Below are 22,580 nucleotides of genomic sequence, written 5' to 3'. Positions count from 1 at the left end.
TTCTGTTTGTTTCATGTATCGATGTGAGGAAGGTTACAGTCTCCTCATCGTCATCACTCCACACAGATCTGATGTTTTCGGCTCTTCAGTGACGCTGAAGTCACATGATTCATTTATTCACTCAGTCTGTTTACATTTGTTTTTTTTTTATCCACACAGCTGCTGTTCCATCTCAGACAACAGGAAACACTTTATTAATACAGAAATTATAATTATGTATAAAAACAGTTAATGAGATGTTGCACTGAGACATATTTAAATGGTGGACTTGTTAATACACAGTAGATGCTCCAGCAGCTGCCTCTATGTGGAGTTTGTATGCTCTTATTTTGAAATGCTTGACTCACCTCCCTGAAGCGAAGCCATGCAAGGTGCTTTTCCATCCACCTCTTTTTATTCATAAAAGCAAATGTAAACAGAGACAAAAACATCAGATCTGACAGCTGTTTGTCTTGATGAACCAGCTCCTGATATTAGTGGATGGAAACATGCATTCTCTTTTGCAGATTTTCTTGAAATTCAGTTAAATTTCTCTGTAAATTTGGATGGAAACCTGGCTACAGCCTCAGGAAACTTCTCCCCAAGCTCAGTAGGTTTCCTCTGCTGCTCCAGTTTCCTCCCACACATCCATGTTTTGTTTTGGGCCCTTTAGCAACATAATAATGTCCTCAGAGATGGAGTCAAGAAGGGGCCACTAGAGGAGGACGAGCTTCCTCAGAGATGTTAATAAAGTGTTAAAATAGCACCAAATAACACCAAACCACACCTGCCTGTCCTGTTCTTCCGCCTACCCTTTCACTGATTCACATAACGTAATGCTGCTCCATTAGCATTCAGGTGTGAGCATGTTGAACACACACACACACACACACACACACACACACACACACACACACAATCCGGTCATTGTGCGGCTCTCTCGCTCGGCCGCTTTAAGAAGAGCAGCGATCCGATTCCAGGCACGTCGTCCTGCGTGGCGGATGAATGGCCGGCCTTGTTGGACGCAGCCACAGGAGAGGGATAATGGAGAGATGTGATGTGTGTGTGTGTGTGTGTGTGTGTTTGTGTGAATATGAGTAAAATAGTAAAAGTGCGTTGGCCTTTTTCATATGAGTGACGACTCAGGAGGGGGATGTGGAGACTATGTGACCTTTCTCTCACCCACATGGACTGTTGGTACACCAAGAACAAGTGTGTGTGTGTGTGTGTGTGTGTTTATGACTTGCATGTAATTAGGAAGTTTGAGTGTGTGTGTTTTCCGGAGGCGGAGGAGGCAGGAGGAGCTGCGGCACGCTGAACATTTAGTGTCAACATTGAAATATTTTTGTGTTTGTGTTTTCTTTAAACATTCACCTGTTTTGAACAAGACTGTGTTACATAAACAGACTGACAGGTAGGGCTCCTGTAATCTGATAATTAGCTGCTACTTCCATATTCATGAGTAAATGTGGCAGCAGAACAACAGATCTTTGTCTGATTTTCTGCTTTATTTTACAAATAATTTGTGTGTAACACTGTACTGGTCTGGTGTTTAGTAGGTTGAAGGTTTAAATAATCTGTGAAGTTAATGATGCTGTGGCATGAGCGTAAAAATGCTCACAGCACCTCTCTGAACTTTGACTTTGTCTATATTTATATTCTGGGGCTCTACTGGAATAAAAACTCCTTATTTATCTTCTACTGGTCCTTTATGCAGTCCCTCAGTTCAGCCTCTGTCTGAAACAGGCCGTTTTAGCTCCTGTCTCTTTAAGGCCCCGCCTCCTGATGAACCCACTCTGTTCTGATTGGTCAGCTTCAGGAAGCTTCCTCCGGCTCCGGAGGCTACGTAAACAAACTATAGTAGCAGGATTTCACTTCTTTTTCTCCTTCTTTACTCCAAATGTCAACTTCTCAAATCCATCCGTACATGTTGGACAACGTGAACGACACATGGAAACACCTTAGCAACCACCTTAGCAACCAAGGCTACAGAGCGGATGGCCATTTGTGCTTTAACTATAGTATTATCTATCATAAAGTGTAAGGTCTTTTTCAAATACTTAAATGCCACTTTTTTGTTATATTACCATTGACATAAACAGAACAATAACTAATGTACTCATGTCATATTTAATACATATATATCATTATTTAAACCTTCATGGTGTCCTCATATGCACCAGCGTTCGTGAGAATTTTGCTCTTGTACTTTTGGTTTTGGAAAGATACTGCTTACAGTCGCAGTGCAGCTGCAACGCTTCAAAATCATACAAACATCTTTTACTCATGTCGTTTCTGTTTCACACATACATTCTTCATCCCGCAAACACATCTGATAACACAGAAAAATAATAGCTTTTAATCTGATTATAGCAGTGATGCCAGGAAAGCAGAGTAAAGATTCATATCTGATTGTTGACACAGCAGCTGCTGATGAAGTCTTTACAACCATCTGAAGTTGAGTGACACACTTTCTCAAAGTATGATTACACAATCCAGACCTACTGTGGTTTGTTACGCTGATTAAATCTCTCAACCACCAGGATGTTTGCAAACATAACCACAAGCTTCTGTTCACATCAAACCAGTTTCCTGCTCAGTGTGAGAGTTGATGATCAGACTCTCTGCTCACTGAGTTCCATGGAAAAAAATCATTAAGAAGAGGAGGAGGAGAAGAAGAAGTCTTATGTCACTGAAAACCCCTCGGGACAGTCTGTTCCCATCAGTCATCTCTCTGAATCCTCACCCGCTGAGAGGCGGTTACCGTGGCAACAGCTGCGAGTGTCATCCTCTCCTCTCAAGACAGGTTTGACAGAAGAAGAGGCCTGAAGCATCGGCCGGCGTCACTTCCTGTCCAGCCTCCGTAACTCAATTAGCGTTTCCTTCATCAGCGTGTTTCTTCTCTTTCTCTGCATATTCTGAGACAACTCAGCTACACTACAGCAGCTGCTTTTAAGAAAGTTAAAGGATTCATGTTTGGATCCAAACCAACAATGAACTGATCTACTAACAAGTATTGTGTTTGTATCAAAGCCTGATATATTTTATTAAAAACACGTCAGTGAGTCACATCGCTGCACTGGGTCACATGTTCCTTCATCATGAAGAGTTTGGTCACGTTAGTTTGTTTAGAAACGGCTCTAAAGACGAATAACAGCGTCACGTTTTCAGTCTCCAGAGAGTAGTTCTGTGTAAGGCAGACGCTACTGAGCATGTGCAGGAACACAGTTCTGTTTACAGCTTTGCTAGCTTGTTATACTACATATCACAACCTCTGGACTTTGTACTACATTGTACTTTGTAAAGAACTTCAGTATAAATTTCAATCTACTCGCATCAGAGGAAGCTGGAATATAGTTGCACTTTTTATCTGTAGAGACCAACGTGTTAAATTGCCATTAGATAACAGTTTTTGACATTTGGTTACCTGCACGGTTCAAAACCTTTCAGTCGACCCAACAGCAACAATCATGGATCAAACTGTGACAGAAAGCGTTCAGTGACTACAACCTTCACATGTCCTCAATACTTCTCTCACTCAAACACAAACAAGCAACAAAACATTTGACATGTTTACATCCTCACTTCCAAACTCTTCAGTTTATGTTCAAACACTAACATGTATTCATACTGAGATACATCTATATTCAACCAAAGAACAAGACGTGCTGTCAGAAATAAAGTAGTACGTTCTATAGAGAGCCACACATCTGACTGTATTTACACTATAAACACATTTATACACTATCAACAATTAAAACCACATAAACACAATAAAACAGTGATGTAACTTCACAGACATGGATATAAAAAGATCCTCATGTGCTTCCTGTTGTTGGGAGTTTGATTGACAGATGAGTTGTTGTGTTCATGTCTGCTGGAAGGATTTTGCTTTTTTTGTGTGTAAAATGAGCTGCTGTGTCAGCAGTGTGTTGGTCAACTTGACTGTGTGACGAGTTTTCAAGATGTGGACTAGTGGTATTACAGTGTGTGTGTGTGTGTGTGTGTGTGTGTGTGTGTGTGTTGTGCTCTTTGGCTTGCACAGCCACACTCTCATTGGAATGCGAGTGCATATCTCGCTCTGCAGCTCGCCCTCCCCTCCTGACACACACACACACACACATTCATACACGTCCTCCCTCCTCTGAGAGTCGTGTCAAAAATAGCTCCGCAGCTACAAGTTGTTCTCAGGCTCGGCCTCTCAGGACCCCTCCTCCTCCCCCCTCCTCCTCCTCCTCTCTGTGTTGATGATGTAACGTCCTCGTCAGCTCCGTGGCTTCAATTTGTCGCTCTTTGTTCGAGCAGGAAGGAGAAAAATGTCCGTTAAAGGCCACCGTAGTCTGTGCCTGTTGGTTTTGTTGTGATTCCTCCTCCTTTTATTTCCCCCCCTGAAGCGAACATGAAACAGGCCTCCCTCTTTAATCCCCATCACATTTCCTCTCTCTGTGTGTCCCCCCTCCCCAACCCCCCACCCCCCACCCCCCCTCCCCCTCCCGTCCTTTTTTCCGCTCGCTCTGTCGTCCACGGTGACGTCCCCTCAGGCTGCTGCTGGTTTCCATTACTGCTGATGACAAGGCCAGAGTGTGTATGTGTGTGTACAGTACAGTAAAATGATTTTAAATGTGAGTGAGGTCCCCCGACATCACACACAAAACACAACAACTTGTCCTGCTCATCGGATCTGCAGAGAGGAAGTGTGTGTGTGTGTTTATTGTGAGGTAACATCCACACTGACAGGACTGTCTTCAAGCATATTGTTTCCCATCCAGCAGCAACAGCAGCTGTAGTGGTGCTGAAACAAAGCATTCACATGGTTTCTCTTGCATAAATTCTCTCTGCGCGTGTTTAACATCACGTACAGCGTGACTAAATGACTAACTTCACTTCACACTTATAGAAAAAACTGTCAAACAGCTTCCCTGGGAAAGTCCATGACAAAAATAGAAAGTAAAGCCCAAGGAAGTGCAACGGATACACTTCATAAAATAAGACAACTGCTGGATTTCCTGTAAGCGTTTCATAAAAGCGAAATTTACTGATTTACACAATCACATAAAAACCTACAGATAACATAACAGCAATACTTACAGTCCAGGTCATGTGTTCACTTTTTCATAAAAGCATGAAACTGGGCACACTTGTACAGTTTGGGGCCCTGAACATTTTCAGAAATGAAGCCATTGCAAAAACACCTCGTGGTGGCCATGGCGACCAATTTACTTTCTGCTATGACCTAGTTATGTATATTGCATCATATCTCCTGAACCAAACATGATAACACAGAAAAGGTGACGTCTACCCCCATGTTATGATGGTCAAGGATTACAATGATACCATACACAACATCATTAACTGTTCAGGTGAATCCTTATAGTCCTTCTGTTATAAGGCCAAATGGTGCAAATTCTATAAAAAAGTGTGGATGTTAAAGGGTTAACTATTCACCTGAACAGTTAATGATGTTGTATATGGTGTTATTGTAATCCTTGACCATCATAACATGGGGGTAGACGTCACCTTTTCTGTGTTATCATGTTTGGTTCCTAATGTTGTTATGGTGGAAAGCAAAACGGCTGCCAGCCAAATTAGGCCATTTCTGAAAATGTTCAGGGCCCCATACTGTACAAGTTTGCCAAGTTTCATGCTTTTATGAAAAAGTGAACACAATTTTCACATATCACCTGGACTATTAAGGAACATTTAGGAAACATGACCGTCTGCGCTTCAATGCATATGATTTTACCAGGATGTACGACGCAACAACAGCGTTCATCTCGTAATTCTGAGTTTCTCCACTTATAAATAGCGTTGACGTCGACATTCAAGTTGTAATTAGAGCTGAAGAACTCTGACAAACATCATCAATCATCTGTAGCTGAAGCAACACGTTACAGTAGACGTGTGAGAAGTTGTTTGACATGAAGCTTTAGGTTGTATTTCAGTGCAACAACAGGTGAAACAGTGACTTGAAGAAAAAGTGAGTGTTTGCATACACACCCACATGTATGCAAAACCACAAACACAAACACACACCTACATGTGTTCGCTGCTGACGTCTTGTGTTTTGTCCTGCCTGCCTCTCTTGTTCTGACCTATTTGTGTGTCCGTGAACTATGTGGGCTCGCTTCATAAACACGCTGTAACAGGAGGGCGTGGCCGATTGGGCGCGCCGACCAGAGAGCGACCGCAGGGCAGGCTGGTGATTGAGGCACATGATGGGAAATGCAGAGAAGCCACGGGCGCGGCTGAAATCTGCTCCTTAAATATAGACCTAACAGTGTGAAGACGACTGCGGAGGCTGCTTGTTTACATTGAACATCAGAAGAAGAAGAAGAAGAAGAAGAAGAAGCACTCGCAGACCACAATGTTGTTTATTCAATCACTGAAGTCCAGAAGTGTCTGAATAGCAGAACTCTGCAGATGGAAACCACCAACAAAGTAGCACAGAGTGAAATTTGTTTTCTTTTAAAGTCATGGAAGTGCTCAGATTTATAGAAACTTCTCACCAAAGTGGAAACCTTGTAGAGAAACAGCAAACTATGGGCACTTAGAATCAAGTGAGTAATAAACGCAATGAAAACAAACATGAAGCTGCTCTTATGTGAAATTTAAAGTCTCTCTCATAGCAGCCAAAGTATCAAACAAAGCTCAGATGAACCCAGAATGATGTGCAAGAGTTTGTTTCTCTGATTTCACCTTAAATCTCAGTTTAACACGTGAACCTACCAGCAGGATTTATGACATCACAGCTAGTTTGGAGCCAATCGTGGTCCAGTATGTGGAAACTTGAAGCCTCCAGTGAACACTGAGGAGACATCTGGTGTGATTCTGGATTTTTACACGATGGAGAGTTTTTAACAGAGTATTTTATATGTCTTAAAACATGTCCAGAGTAGATTAAGATAGACGGACAGATACACTTTAAAACAGACTGCACAGTTAGTTTATGCTGATTGTTTTTGGTCTGAAGGCGGGAAATTAATCACCAACATAACTGTACAACCAACTATCATCACTGCATGTTGATAGAAACACAAAAACATTTTAATTAAGCAAGATAATTCATCATATTAAATAGTTTTGCACCTTCTTTTTTAAATGTTTGGTTAAAGTTGTTGGTGTGACGCTGATCTGAAAACTTCTTGTTGAGGCGTTTAAAGACACTCGGACATCTGAGATTTAAGAGTTATTTTAAATGTCTTTTAAACGGTGCCTGTGTTTGTATATTGTTTATCTTTCCAACAACAACATTCATCAGTAAAATGATTTTAGGGAGCTAAATGAAGGCATCAACACAGAAAGTTTTTCTGCATTTCTACATGATGACAGTTGTGAAGTGTGAGGAGTTTTTCTTCATTCTGTATTTACGTTTCAATTATTTCTTTAATTGATCTCCTCGATGTTACTGAACACAGAAACTCTCCTAGATAATTAAGATCTTACAGGTAGGGATGCACGATATTATCGGCACGTCATCGGAATCGGCATCTGACAGGATGTACCACTCTGTTGGGGGGAAAAAAAAACTTCTTCTTTTTGGTTTATAACGGCGGTTGGCAACCAGCGTATTAGGTGCATTAGCGCCACCTTCTGCTCCGGAGTGTGAACCAGAGATTAAATCCTACACATTAATCCTGTCTGTCTAATAAACTCAATGAAAACTCTACTGCTGCTCCCACTTGGCAGCTTCATTAAAGTTTTAATGCTGAGCTCCTGAACTCCAGTCTTCCTCAGTTCTTCCTTCATATATTGTCTTTCTTGATCATATTTAGTACAATCTATGATTGCATGTGTAATACTGTAAAAAAATATGTGCATATATGTATATATAAATGACAAATATATATAAATATGTGCACAATGAGTTGGAAATATCGACATATCGGATATCGGCAAAAAATCCAATATCGTGCATCCTTACTTACAGGTTTATTGTTCCGCTGCTGTTGCTATGGAGAAGAAGCCATGTGTGCGTTTCAGAGCATAATGAATTCAAAACGCGTCGTCGCTTAAGTTGTAAACAAAACGTGTCGCCATGGTTACTGAATTCACTCAAAGTGACCCAGATATTAAAAGCGAACTGATTTAATCTGCAGGTAATAAAATCAGTTTTCTCATCACTTCATGTGACATGTGACCGAATTTAAGCTCCGTGATTGGCTGTTTCTTACTGAAATATACAAGAATCAGATATTTTCTAACGCAGTCGTTCATCTTTTATACGGATGATTTAACCAGGAGAGTTTTCATGTTCATCCGAACTGTAGAAGAGTCACAAAATGAACAAGATTTTTTACAATCAGGTGTCTGAAACAGCTCCTCCCTCCTCACAACTCTGCAGCACAATACGAGAAAAAGGTGAGTGAACGTCGACTGTGATGGATGATCCCTCTGCGAGTTTATTGTCATATAAAATGAAGAGAAACAGCTGCTTGGAAACGAGTCTGAAAGCTGAGAGCGTTTTATAAAAAGCTCTGCAGATACTGTTTGTAAAGTGTTCAGGGTTTGTAGTTAATCAGCTAAAATATGCAAAACTGTCGATATGCTCCTTTAAACTTCTCCGTCTTGCTCCATTTCACATCAGCCTGGCTCAGTGGCTGACTGGCTGAATAATGCATTGTGGGTAATAGGAGCTCTGTGGTATTTCCATTGAAGCAGAAAGTTCCCCATCTTCCTCACACACACACACACACACACACACACACACACACACACACACACACACACAGCTAACAACTCTCCTGGCGCAGCTCGCCGGCGGATAATCAAGAGGAAAAGCATCAGCGAGCCGACTGTGTGAGGTTCACTGAGATCAAGGGATGAATTTAAAAAAAAAAAAAATCTGAATCTCTTCGCCGTGTTTGAAGGAGCCAAAAGCAAGAAAGATGTCTGACGACCACAGACTGGCGCACGTTTATCTGCTCACACTGGTGAAAATATCAACTACTCAGAAATAAGAAATAAGAAATAAGACGTGTTTCCAGCTCAAATCACAACCGGATGTCAACGCTGAAACCCTCCCGACTGTTAACTATACATATAAAACTCACGTTGACGTTATATCTATTATTTCTGACTCCAAAAAAGGGAGGATTCAATGAGACTTCTCCTAATGAAAGATGTAAAATAAGAAAGAAAAAGACAGATAAAAGAGCAACATACTCCACTGACGAGCTTTAGTTGCCTAAATTAAACCAGAAACTCTTACCTCAAAGTTTTTCACTTCATGATTTCCCTAAATTCCCCCCAAAAAAGTCACTCATCAGCTCCCGGAGAACATGTCTAGACTTGTATTCATGCTTTGTTTACATGTAAGCAGAAGAACAAAGCACCGTGTGATTGTCAGTTAAACCGTCTTGTGCTGTTTGACCTCCTTCAGCTGCTGTTTGATTCCAGGAGAAAGACGAACGCAGGAAAATATGAAGTGAGTCACATTTTTTTCCTCCGTTTAACCAAAACATGCAGTTCAAGCAGTCAGTCAGTCAGCAGGACTCAGTGGAAACTGCAGCTTTTTGTTCCTGCACGTCGGCCAAGTGGGTCACACATGGAACGTTTACAGGACAGTCTTGACAGTTTCCATCCCTTTAATTTTTCTACATATTTGGCCAAAAAAAAACTCTCTGAAGGATCTTTCACTCACAGTCACACAGCAGAGAAAATAACTTGAGAGCTCAGCAAAAGACAAACCAGCAGAGAGAAAACACACACACACACAGTCTCTTACAGTAAGGTCTGATCATATCAGCTCTCAAAACAATTTCACAACAAAATCAAATCATTTCAGTGGAATCGCAGCAGATGTTCACGCTAAGTTGTTACTTGAGTGTGGTCTCGGTCTGAAGAGGTTTTTAATGATCTTGGGGGAGTCTAGACTTAGACTTGACTCAGTCTCTGTCATAACTCTTCAAGTGTGTCTTAAAACAACAGTCAGGAGCCCAAATGACCAGTGAAACCTGTTTTTCTTGCTGTAATCATTCCTCTTGTTCATACTGACCATTAGAAGACCTGTAAATGTGTCAGATATCCACTTGATATGACTAACTCAGACTGATGAAGCTGAATAGAAGCTTCACATCAACTTTTAAATGACTGTGTGGACACACTGTGGATTTTGGCCTCCATCACTGACATTAAAAGCACATTTGAAGGATCTTTTAATATCCAGTATGAACAGGAGGAATGATTACAGCGAGGAAAACCTCTTTCACTGTTCATATGGACTCCTGACTGCTGGTTTAAGACACATTTGAACCATTGTAAACTTGTCCTTTAAATCTCTGGTTTCTCTTCTCTGTGCTGCTGTTTCTGTCTCTGAAATCAAAATAATGTGTTTAATTAACACACAACAAACCTTGCAGCATGTATTATTCCAGTGTATTCCTGCACAGAGGGGGGGGGGGGGGGGGGGGGGGTTAATTTCTGCCTCGGGGGCTTCCGAGCAAGTTAATCCGGCTGAGCAACCCGAATAACCAACTGCTCTAAACTGCTGACTAGCCTCTTTATTTTAGGATTATAAACTGTAGCTCAACCCTCTGCTGCTCGCTTCATGCTGAGTCAGAAACTTGACGGTTACGAATCACCTTTACAGGCTGAATTTGGGGTCTCTGGTTGTTTTCTCCAGATGTTTTCTGCACAGTTTGGAAGATGGGCGCAACAGGCCGAGAGGTTTGGAAGAACAATTCAAACAAGACAAAGAGTCAACAGCTATGCTACTTAGGCAAAGCTTAATGCTAACACATCATATTTTAGCATGTTAACATTTACTAATCAGCAGTAAACAAAACTACAGCTGACCAGATGGTGGCGCTAGATTACAAGTCAAAGAATCACCAAATTCATTACAACTCATCTGGACGTTGATATGAATATTGGCGCCAAATTTCATTTCAATCCATCCAACAGTTTCAGAGACATTTCATTTGAAACCTGTCAGTATCATAGTGGCGTTAAAAGAAAATTCAAAGGATCATGAAACTCAGGAGGATTCATCTTCTGATGACCATTAAGATCTTTACAAAATGTCACAGCAATCCAGCCGATAGTTGTGGAGATATTATCCCGCACAGCCTCGCTGTTAGCATGCTAAAGATAGTGACGGTTATCTGTTGGATTGTGGCATGAAGTGGACTGAAACCTCATTTAGCTGCTTTACACGCCATCCACCACCTCCACCTTCACATTTTCAGTTCACACTTTTTTATGTTAAAGTGGCTAGTAATTAATATTTTCAATAACTCCACAGTCTGATCTATACAGTGAGTAATGTGTTGGTTGTGGCTCGTAGTGATGAACCTACAGAGAATTATCAGAGACTCTGCAGCTCCTCTCGGCTTTACGGAGCTTTATAGTGAGTTTCAGCTCATTGTTTATCTGTCTGACTGCAACTTTACTGTTCCGGTTCACTCTCAGCGTCTCATAGCGTCGTTTTCAGAGAAAAAGCTGTAAAAAGCCACTGTACACTACCTGCTCAGCACCAAACAGACACAGTTAGCTGTAGACTAGCTGGTGAACATAGTGGAGCATTTAGCAGCTAAAGAGCCAGATATTTCCATGGATGTATAAAGAGAACTGGATACAGGAAGAGCGCCAGGCTTTGAAGCAAATTTGACATAGCGGCCAAACCGTCACGTGACGCACACTGACCCAAAAAGACTTTTTCTCATAGACTTACATCGTGAAAGAGACGTCTGTAAATCAGCGGATTAATTTTTCTGAGCGTCACAACCGCCACGAAATGACTCGTCTCACTATCAGAATTAAATCCGTTCGGTCCGATCACATTTCAGAAGCCTAGAAGAGCCGCATGATTGAATTGTTTCATCCCCATTCAAGTTAGCCGGAGGGCTAAAGTGGAAGTAGCCGACTCGGCCAGCGAACGTCACTAGTGCGCATGCTCTATGGGCCGCACTATGTGGAAGATCCGGGTACTTTCACACCAGGAAGTCGATTTTTTTTTTGCTTCATGCGCCACTGGGCAACTTTCATAGGAATGAACGGGGCCCCGCCTCCGACGCTGTATCCAGTTCTCTTTATACATCCATGGATATTTCCCTCAGGAGTTGATAGAGAGTAAAAACAGAGCTAAAAGAGAGTGAATATCGGACTTACATTCACCAGGTGGACAGAAACACGACTCCACATGAATGATAATGTGATGGAAACTAGTGGACAAAACATCAGTTTAATGCAGCTTTAAGAATAAACTACTTAATGTAACTTGTGACCTGCTGTCGTAATTCCAACGTAATTCTCTGGATACGAGGAGTGAATAAACATCCCTGTCTGTTAAAAAGAGAGGAATGAAGCTAATTTGGTTTATCAAATGCATTTAGAAAGAAACTTAATACTGTCACAATTAGATCACATTTCATCCTGAGGAGCCTTCAATCCATCCAGTTGTTGTTTAACTATTTCAGCCGACAGACTGATACTGTCGTCCATAAATATCTTTATTAATATTTAGATTTAAGGGATTGAGAATGTAGGTAACTGAGCAAAAATCATCTTGTTGTTTCCTCTCCTCCGACCTGCTGACGAGGTTCCTTCTCTCTGACGCTGAGCTGCATCTGAGCGCCACGTATTTTTGTTTTTTTGTTTTTTTTTGGTTTTTTTTCCTCAGCAACTGGATCCTGTGAGAGAAGCCGAGCCGTCGTTTCACATGGTGTCGGGTCTCCACCATATTGAATCCGAATGGGAACGGCAGTGTTGGTTTACGCTCCTTCCTTCAATAGCGGTGGGACAATGGGAGCGGGACAGGCGAGAGGCCCGGACCGCCCTGGACACACACACACACACACACACACACACACACACACAGGCCAGACAGACAGACAGAGCATTGAAGAGGATGAGGATCCATCAGAAAGCAGCGCCGGTTACAGGGAGAGTCTCGGGTTCGGTGTCTGGAGAAAAAAAAGACTCCTGGTCGGTAACAGTAGACAGGAAGCTTTGTGGAACGTGCGACGTCTTTATGCATCAGAACAAACTGCTGCAGTGTGGAGCTGCAGGAAGGTCGACGTCTGACAAGTTCACAGAAAACTGAAATGGGAATGTTGTGCCACCATGACAAAAACATACATTCATTTTATAATCTTTATCATGATATCGAGAAGAGAAAAAACACTTGTTATATTATGCAGCAGCTCATGAAGAAAGTATGATATTAACTGCAACTGGATGACAGACGGGTAGAAACAGGATGAAATAAAGGAACTTTTATCGTAATATTCTAGAGATAATTACTGTGAGTTTCACTGTTAATGAGAACCTGCTAAAATATACAGACTGACACAGTTTATGTCCAGATTTAATATTTTAGATACATTTCAAGTATTTGTTCCACAGCAGCCTGAACTAGACGGGGTTGTTTTACGTTATTGTCTAGTCTGCGTCTCTATCGTAGAAAGAACGAAGCCCGTGTTTGTCACAATAAAAGCATCTACTATTACAAGAAAAAATTACCATTATAACGAATTTCATAATAAGATAGTACATTATGAATTATGTTATAATAACAAGAAGATAATACATTTTAACGCCAAAACTTTCTCGTTATAATGTGATAATTTTTCCTGTTATAACGAGAAAAGGTTTCTCGTTATAACGAGCGATACGCTGCCATAAAGTGTCTCAATGTAATGAGTTGATTTGATTCATAAATGCTGTAAATGCAACCTGATCTACCAGATTCTTGCAAACTGTTCAATGGTCATTTTTTAACATCTTTCTTTCTAATGTCTGTATTGTGCAAGTTACGGTTTAAAATAGACTAAGAGTTTCATGCTAGAGTCTCTGCACAGGAGTGTTTTATAGGCTAACATGCTAACGTGATGTTTTGCAGGTATAACGTTAACTGTAACTGAGTTTAGCATGCTAACGTTTGCTAATTAGCGCTAAATACAAAGTACAGCTGAGGCTGAAGGGAACGTCATGGTGTTTGGTTTGCAGGTATTTGGTCATAAAGCAAAGTATTGGATACATTTAGAAATAAAAGTTTTAGGGCTGAAATGATTAATCAATTAATCGAGTTGTTGATCAACAGAAGAATTATTCACCAACTATTTTGATAATCAATTAAATGTTTGAGTCATTGTTCAAGTAAAAACGTCTCTTTTTCAGGTGCAGTTGTTGGTTTTAATATCTTCAGTTTATGGATTTGCTGCTTATGTCTGTTTTTATATCATTGTAAACTGAATATTTCTGGGGTTTTGCTGTTGGTTGGACAAAACTAATCCATTAATTGAGAAAATAATCACTAACTGCAGCCTTAAAAAGTTTTTACAATTCATCCTCTGGAGAACATGAATGTGTTACCAAATTTCACGGCAGTCCATCCAATAGTTGTTGAGATATTTCGATAAAAGTCAAAAGTCATTAAGTGGTTTGGGAAACGTTGTGTTAGTTAAACTTCCTGTAAAAACTGCATTTTGGTTTGGTTGGTCAGGTGAGTAATAAACAATCCAGACATGAGTTTCTGATGTTTTTCTGGCTTTGCAGTGAGCGCAGATACAGATCGGTGTAGGGAAGACGGATACGAGCAGGGAGAAGTGGTGATGACCTCTTTCTCCGTTGCCTTTTTCCTGTAATTGTCCACCATTGATTAAAGACAGAAACCTCTGAGTGAACAAACCAAGGTGGAGGAGGAGGAGCAGCTGGTCACCTGCTGTCAGGGTGGCAATGGCAGGAAATCCACCATAAACACTCGCTCTGTTTTCAGCGGCGGCTTCGCTCGGTGCTTCTCATCCCAGAGGACCTCCAGACTGATTGGAAAAAGCTTTTTTTCCAGATGCTTCAAACAAACCATTCATCCCGACAACAATGAGGTCATCCACTATTCTGGCTCTCCAAACAGGAATCCCTAAACAAAGTTTGGTTGGTTCATGTTTGGCCGCAGCGTTGTGTGTGTTCACTGGTGTGTGAACTATTATGGAAGGACATGAATGGGAGTTTGTAAATTGGACGGCGATGGCCCTCCACCTCCCCCCGCTGAAGTGACATCAGCCGAGAGCAGGAAGGCTTTGAAACCGAGCGAGGACAGAGAGGACATTTAGCTCCCTGGTTTTTAAAAAAAAACATCTTACTGCAATCTGGGTGTTTTTCTCCTAAATATAAAGTTTCCATGGACACTGAGTGCCTCCTTAACATCAGGCCTTTTAAACTTTTTAAAGCTACACTGCTCTGTTTACAATGTACGACTGAAAAAAAGGGGGAAAAAAATCTTTCCTTTAATTCCTCCATTTGTTTTTCTCCCAGAATTTCAGTCAAGGAGAAACATTTCTACAAGCCGTCTGCAGAGACACTCGCTGCTAAGATAATAATTCATTTATTGATCAATTAATCATAGTGAATAAACAGTGATGAATATGCTGTTATTGCAGCAGAGTTCAGCAAAACATGACCAGACTTGTTTTTATTTGTGGCTACATGCTAAATGTTGTACAGCTTCCCAAAACAGAGAAGATGTGTGTGTTTATTGATGTTGTTGTTGTTGTTGTGAGACCAAAAAATATAAAGAAAGATACTCTTTGTGCAAAGAGTTTGGAGGCTCGTGTGTAGTTTTATTGCTTTTCCAAACACAAAATAGAGTAAACATGAGGAATGAATGAACTGTGTCAGTCTGCTGTAACGTTAGCATGTCTGTCCTGTTACCTACAGTAATAACTGGTCTTTGCATCATTGTGTATTATGCAGCGCTTTGTACAGGTTTCTCTTTCTTTCTTTTTCTTATAAGTCAGTTAACATTAAAAACTTTAACCTTAAAAAAGAGGCAAAGATTTCAACCAACTCACAGATTTAAAATGAATCAGCTACTAAGCTACAGCTGATGAAATGTTGTCCTGTCAGTTAGCGTCACCGATTAAAAGAAGAATATCATTTTGGTCTAAACTGCATACAGAGCTGAAGTCTTCCTGTCTTCATGAAAACATGAAACATATTCCTGGAGTTTATTTTCAATATTCTCAGACAGAAGCTACTGTCAGAAATTTAAACCTTTATTATTTTAACAAAGTTAAAAAAACATTTTCGTTGTGTGCACAGCTCCCATTAAAAGAACTACTAATGCAGCAGTGCAGATACTTACATCACCATAACTTGGTTTCGTCCATATCTATAAAACTCCCCGACGCTTCCTCCTGCATCACTGTTGCTGTTTGTATCTGTAATCTGAGCTGTGTAAAGACGTCTAACAGTCCTGCTGTAATTACAGACACGACTGAACTCACCGCCGCCCTGCGCTCGCTCATGGACTCGTCTCCTCTGTCGAGCCATGATGTTTTGCAAACATTCATGTCATATCAGAGTAACTGTAAGTTTCTGACTTGTAAATATTGTTCACATCAACCTCCAAGTTATAATTATAAGTGGGAAACTCCTGAAAGCTCCGATATATCCGATTTGGTGCTCAATAATACGGAAGTGCCTGAAAACCCATCAGATATGGACGCCTCCCGTCAACCACAGTCAACTTCATTAAACCCAAATTTATTGGATATAATATTTTTGTCAATGCTCAGTATTTTAAACCCTCATACGACCAACTCAGTTATCAAAAAACCTTCCTGAGTTGTCGGATGATGTAAACACTCAGGTCCTTCCCGACCATCCAACGCAACATTAGCCTGTGAGCATCTATCGCTTATGGGAAACAATGTTCATCACAGGCCGCTCAAAAACATAAATATTGAATGGTATTTAAAAAAACCTCCCATTCTTATCTAAACATAAGCAAGTGACATGATGTACTGTTGAGAAAGGTTCTGATCCAAGGTTTTTATTTATTAGCAGAAGATTTTTTTTTACTTCTGGAAGAGAACCTGGAAGTTCTGGTTTCACTTTGACTCTCTATAGAGTTGCATCTATCTCACATCAGCTCTTTTGTATCTCCAGATGAAGACCACATTTCCCATCAGCCCCGTTATTTCCTGACGAACATAAGTTGTTTCTTTGACCGTCAACCTTTCAGTGCTTCCAGACTGGTTGCTGCTAGATCGGATGAGCTGGAGGGATCATTTGCGACACGCTGGCAAGATTTTAACCTAAACCGTAACCTCGCGAGAGTTCGTCCCTCCGTCCCATCCAACCTAGCATTTACCTTCCTGAATCCTCAGCAGGAAGTCTGAAAGATGTAAAACAGCGCCCTCTCTCTGCTCTGTCTTGTAAAGCAGTCTGCAGGATTTCCCTCCAAAATCTGAGCTGCCGGATTAGCTATGACATAATTTGTTTATGATGATATCTAAATGGTGATCTGATCAATGGTGATGTGGAAACACTTGATGAATCACCTTAATTTGCCTTCAGTTTCCTCATCGTCTCATTGCCTCTGTCCTATTAATAGCTCACTGCTGAGTACAGTTCAACAGTTAGGAAAACAGTGACTAACACATAATTGCCTGGCCCAGCTCTCTGGAAATCTGGTGACACATGAAAGCCTTTCCCGCGGCGGGCATTCACCCATAACCCCTTGCTCTTGGCATGATAACAGTGTTTACCGCTGATGTCATGCAATGAGGCGACAACTCATCGTCACTGGGGTCGGTGGCCCGAGAAGCTGCGTGGTGGCGGTTAAAGGTTCATTTGCGAAACACCGTTTCAAGGAAGAAATGTAATATAATAGTTTATTAATTAATGAATAACTTGTTTCACCAGAAAAAATAGTAAGAACTGTTCATACTGAGTGAGTCTAATCTGCTTTAGTTTAGCTTTAAGGTTAAACAAGTAAACCAACATAATCTCAACAGCTATTGGCCAGATTTTAATTAAATTTACTCAGAGGACCTTTGTTCTAGTTCCAATTATATTAAAATCTAATGGGCAGATTATAATAATATAATTAAATGTCTTGATCACATTCCCAAGAAGACGAACTCTTGTTTAAGCGGGTGTTATGGATGCCGTAGCGTCCAGGTGGCGCTATAGAGGCTTTTAGACTTGACTTTCCTCACTTTGCATGTTTCTCGTCAGCTGCTTTCTCTGCCAAGTCTCCCCATAATGTTTGTGATATATATATCAGTATATATCTTTAGCTCATAATTTGAAAACAGGAGCTGTGTTGTTGTCATGTGTAAATATGAGCGGATCACCAGGACATGTGGAGGCCCTTTATTATTCAATCTGTATACGGCCCCTCTCGGCCAAATCATGCAAGACTATAAAACTGCTTATTAAAGCTATGCAGATGACACACAAATGTTACTGTTGTTACTGTTTTGATCCTTTACTGTGTCTTCAGAGAAAACACAACCACACAGAAACACTGTGCTAGCTAGTTTACAGCTAAAGTACAGTTGGTATTTTGGCTGTTTGGGGTGAATAAACACGAACGATCCAGTGGTCAAATATGTGTCACCGATGTGAGATGAAAATTTGCTTCTTTCTGTCTGAACACACAGTTAAACTCACTGTGAACTCAGTGAAAGTCTAAAGAATTCTGTATGAATTAATTTAGTGTTTCCATGTGCTGTAGTTTCACTTTCTCAGATAAAATAGTTTCTCAGGTTTCCAGTTCAGTGAGCTCTGAGTCACCATGTTCCAGCGAGGAGGTTTTTATTGTCCTCTGCTGATCTTCAAGGAACAGACCATTCATATTTGTTCTTGGCTCTCGGCCCTCATTGTAGTGAAGACGGAGGAGGTTTGTTTTGGCAGGGCGACTCAAACATTTTGGCCTCCTACCAAGCAGCTCTCACCTCATCTGCTGTGCTCCAATCGCCTGCTTCACCTGGTTCTGTGCTGAAGGAAACAGGAAGTCAGACAGGTCAGGACCAAGGTCAGTCACAGCGGTCACTATATGCTCACCGACAAGACTTTAAAAGTGCTGCGTTTCAAAATGACACGCAATAAATTGCACATACAAAGCAGTATGCAAAGTTAAAGATTCATTTTTTTCAAAGTAAAAGGATTTTTTTTTGTTTGTTACTCACCACAAACTAACATCCTGTCAATCACCCTGAAAGCCATAGAAACCAGGTAACGGCAAACTAAACACACCAGTAAACACTGCTAGCACCCTAGCAACGTAGCAGTCAACCATCTAGTAAACAAATGTGACACATCATCAACTAGTTATCATTCATCTGCCACATCCTTAACACTTAGCGGTGTCTCAACAGATAGCAACACTTTATCTTCCTCTTTGAAAAGGCCAAGTGGTGACTAATGTGTGTAGCAACAAGTCCCAATTACACAAATTGGGAGTTTAAGTCAGAATAATTGTTGTGATGTGTTTTCAGCAACATTAAATAGCAGTTAAGTTAATGAGACTCTTCCTGGTTTGAAGTCTGGACTTGTGCAGCTTCACATTGTTGTTTAACAGAATGAGGGCAGGTTTCCTGTCTGGATGCCTCGGGTGTCAGCGGCTGATGAACGAGCAACATGTTTGGAAACTAACTCTTGGTGTGCAGTGAGGTCATGTGGTTCCTCTGCCAAGTCAGCAGTCAGCCGGCTGATTCGGCCTCGTCCTCGCCGTGAAAAACGCCGCTCGCTGATGAGATCAGAGGTTACATAACCCGAGTCATCACTTGATCTCCTCTGTGAAGTGAGATGACACTGCGGCTCGTCGCCAAGCAGAGTGACAATACAGAGCGGTTAATGCTGACAGCAGAGAGGAAAACCTCCCTCCTCCTCCTCCTCCTCCTCTGAAGCTGAAAACACTAATCCTCTCTGTCTCTCTGTTCACCTCGCCTCCTCTCTGTCCTGCTTTCTTTCTCTTTTTATAGTCAGGATTCAACCAGCGCCAACACCCCGCTGATGAACTCAGTGCGTCCTGTTTTCTTTTATCTGTAAGGCTGTATTATCTTTTTACAGTGCGTCATCACACTGACTTTATTGCATTATTTTATTCACATTTCAGTCAGCATTTGGTGTCTTTTAGACTTTGAGATTTGGACTAGACGTTAAAATCCTGCAGGCATAAACAGTGATTGAAACTCGCCGCTGTTACATGTGAAACATTTGTGAAAACTTGTGTGCAAATCTCATCACACCTTGTTGCATCAGCAGTGGAAAGTAAATTTACTCAAATCTGTGGTTAAGTACAATTTTGTGGTACTTGTGCTTTACTTTTATTCTTCTACTCCACTGCATTTATCTGACAGGTGAAGTCACCAGTTATTTTCCAAGATAAGACATTGCATTAAAACCTATATAATAAGCTTATGAATTACAACACATTGTTAAAGATTAAACCAGTAATTTCCAATGTTTTTGGCTTGTGACCCCTTGTAAAAAAGCAGTTGTGTCATCTTTGTCATTTTTCAGATGTCTCTTAGTTGTTAGTAGTTCTAAACTTCAAACACATGGTTTAATTTCAGTATATGTTCAAATTATCCAGAATTTCACTAAAAAGCAAAGAGAACAAACCAACAATGAATTATTGGAACAATTGAACAATGAAGTTATTGCCAAAGCATTAATATATCAGAATATAAGAAATATACTTTAAACAGAATGATCCATGAGGACATACAGTATACACACAAACACAACTCTCTCTCTCTCTCTTTGCCTCCTCCAATCAGAGCACTGAGTCATGGGGTTGCACAATAGCCAAGCTGCGTAATCACATAACGCCGGCTTATCTGTCTCGCCAAGGGCACCCAGTGTACTCTGACCCACTGTGTGTGTGTGTGTGTGTGTGTGTGTGTGTGTGTGTGTGTGTGTGCAGAGTTAAGCAGTCTGAGTGCAGATGCATTAGGAGGAAGTGAAGTGGAGTGAAAAACAGGCTGTAGAGGTGCCGTAGAGCAGGTATACCATCAAATCAGATCACATCCAGGTAGACAGTAAAACATATCAGACTGGTAGAGAACAAGCACATAAACCTTGATGTTTAGAGGCTGGAGCACTTTGACGGTTCTGCAGCGCTGATTTTATTTCTTAAGCTGACATTTCGGCAACATTTTGCCTTCTTCAGAACCTGCAAGACAAAACTAAATCACATATCTGTATATAAGAAGCTTCCAGAGCAGCCATATGTTCAAGCCATCATGTTCAACATTATGATCCTGTATGAATGAATCACTGAATTTTTATTTTCACGTCGTATCATCAAAAATGATCCATGGGATTATATGACATGAAATAATACAACATATAAATAACAATTCATGTATATATACATTTTTCATTGCTTTCAGAAGTTATGTCCCCTCATTGGCTCATATTTAAGACATTTTAGACATCTGTCCAACGCTTTAGTGCAGAGACATTTATCTCGATTACCTTTAACTGTGGATATTCCTGCTCTCCGGAGGATGAACCTTCTGTAATTGTCTGTAACAGACATGGACATTCAGCAGGACAAAGCCCAAAGTCTCCCCAGGAGGGCGCCGGAGAACCCGACCTCCTCAACTGCAACAGCCACGGCTTGAAATTGAAGCCAATGTGGAAGTCCCTTAAAGTGCGACACTGATGGTCTCTAGATGCTGGCTCCAATAGACTCCCAATCAAAAAGCATCAACTTCTCAAGCGGTTATGGTCTCAGTCTCTAAATTCTGGCCCTCTAATAAGTGTGCTGGTGGTCATTTTGGAAATTATTGCTGCTATAATAAGATACAGTATAAAGATGAATAGTGGCTTTGATGTCCGCCATGTGGTTGTTGATTGACAGCTGTGATTGACAGTTCTGGCTCCGGGACTCACACTGAATCAGACTATTGTTGCAATATTTCACTAAATTTAATGTTACTTGATAACGATACCTGCCATGTTAGCGCTCTGTGTTCCCAGTAAGCTAGCGTTAGCTTCGGTCTGAGGTAGCGGGGCATGTTTCCAGAACGTGGAAGGCAACACCCCACACTCCTTATCTGGAAGGTCCTGACTCCAAACGGAAAAGGTGGCACCGACCATAATCTGCAACTCTGGGCTTTGAACTGGAAACCAACTGGTGACGCTACAACACAATCACATCCGCCTATCGTACGTATGCAAAAGCACCCCTGGGAACATCCGACCACACATCGATCCACTTGGTTCCTACTTGCAACCAAAACTGTTAAAAACTGGTCAAATGATACAACTGAAACACTAAGAGGCTGCTTTGAATGAGTCATGTGAAAACCTGGATGAATACACAGACACAGTGACATCATACATGGACTTTTGCAAGAACATCTGTATACCTATTAAATCTGTGGCGTAATTTGGTAACAATAATAAACCCTGGTTCTCACGCAATCTAATTGAATTGAGAAAGAAAAATACTGCATTCAAGAGTGGGGACATGGAAAAATACAAAGCAGTGAAATATAAACTCAGATCTGCAATAAGGAAAGCATAAAACATCTTATGCCCAAAAAACTGGAGAACAAATTTGTCACAAACTACTTAAAGGCAAAATGGAAAAGTCACCTGTTCCCACTGATGCAGATGCCGAACTACCAGACAGGTCGACCTTTCCCAACCTCTCGCCTACCACCACCATTAACTGAAACAAATACAGTAAGAAGGGTGTTTCGTAAGCTGGATAAAGCAGCAGGCCCAGACCATCTAATCTCAGCCTTACTAAGCCACTGCTCAGAACAACTGGACCCAGTCTTCATCAACAACTCCTCACTCAGCCAACAAAAGGTCCCAGCTCCCTTCAAAAACTCCACCATATCCGGCCTCTA

At 41.1% G+C, this 22,580-nt stretch overlaps 2 long non-coding RNA genes across 2 annotated transcripts; one reads left to right on the top strand and one right to left on the bottom strand.

The window, feature by feature from the left end:
- The first annotated feature begins 8,640 nt into the window (after window positions 1-8,640).
- On the top strand, window positions 8,641-15,374 carry LOC121911631. The gene is made up of 2 exons (XR_006099916.1): window positions 8,641-9,403; window positions 14,476-15,374. It is a non-coding gene; the product is annotated as an uncharacterized LOC121911631 (long non-coding RNA).
- Window positions 15,375-16,018: 644 nt separating this feature from the next.
- LOC121911626 lies at window positions 16,019-22,310 on the bottom strand. Its single transcript, XR_006099915.1, has 3 exons — window positions 21,193-22,310; window positions 18,897-20,887; window positions 16,019-18,705 (listed from the first exon to the last, which is right to left on the bottom strand). It is a non-coding gene; the product is annotated as an uncharacterized LOC121911626 (long non-coding RNA).
- Window positions 22,311-22,580: the final 270 nt, after the last annotated feature.

The sequence above is a fragment of the Thunnus maccoyii genome, chromosome 2, assembly GCF_910596095.1.
Source record: "Thunnus maccoyii chromosome 2, fThuMac1.1, whole genome shotgun sequence".
Lineage (NCBI taxonomy): Eukaryota > Metazoa > Chordata > Actinopteri > Scombriformes > Scombridae > Thunnus > Thunnus maccoyii.
The sequence above is the reverse complement of the archived record's forward strand: the minus strand, read 5'-3'. Positions and strand labels throughout refer to the sequence as shown.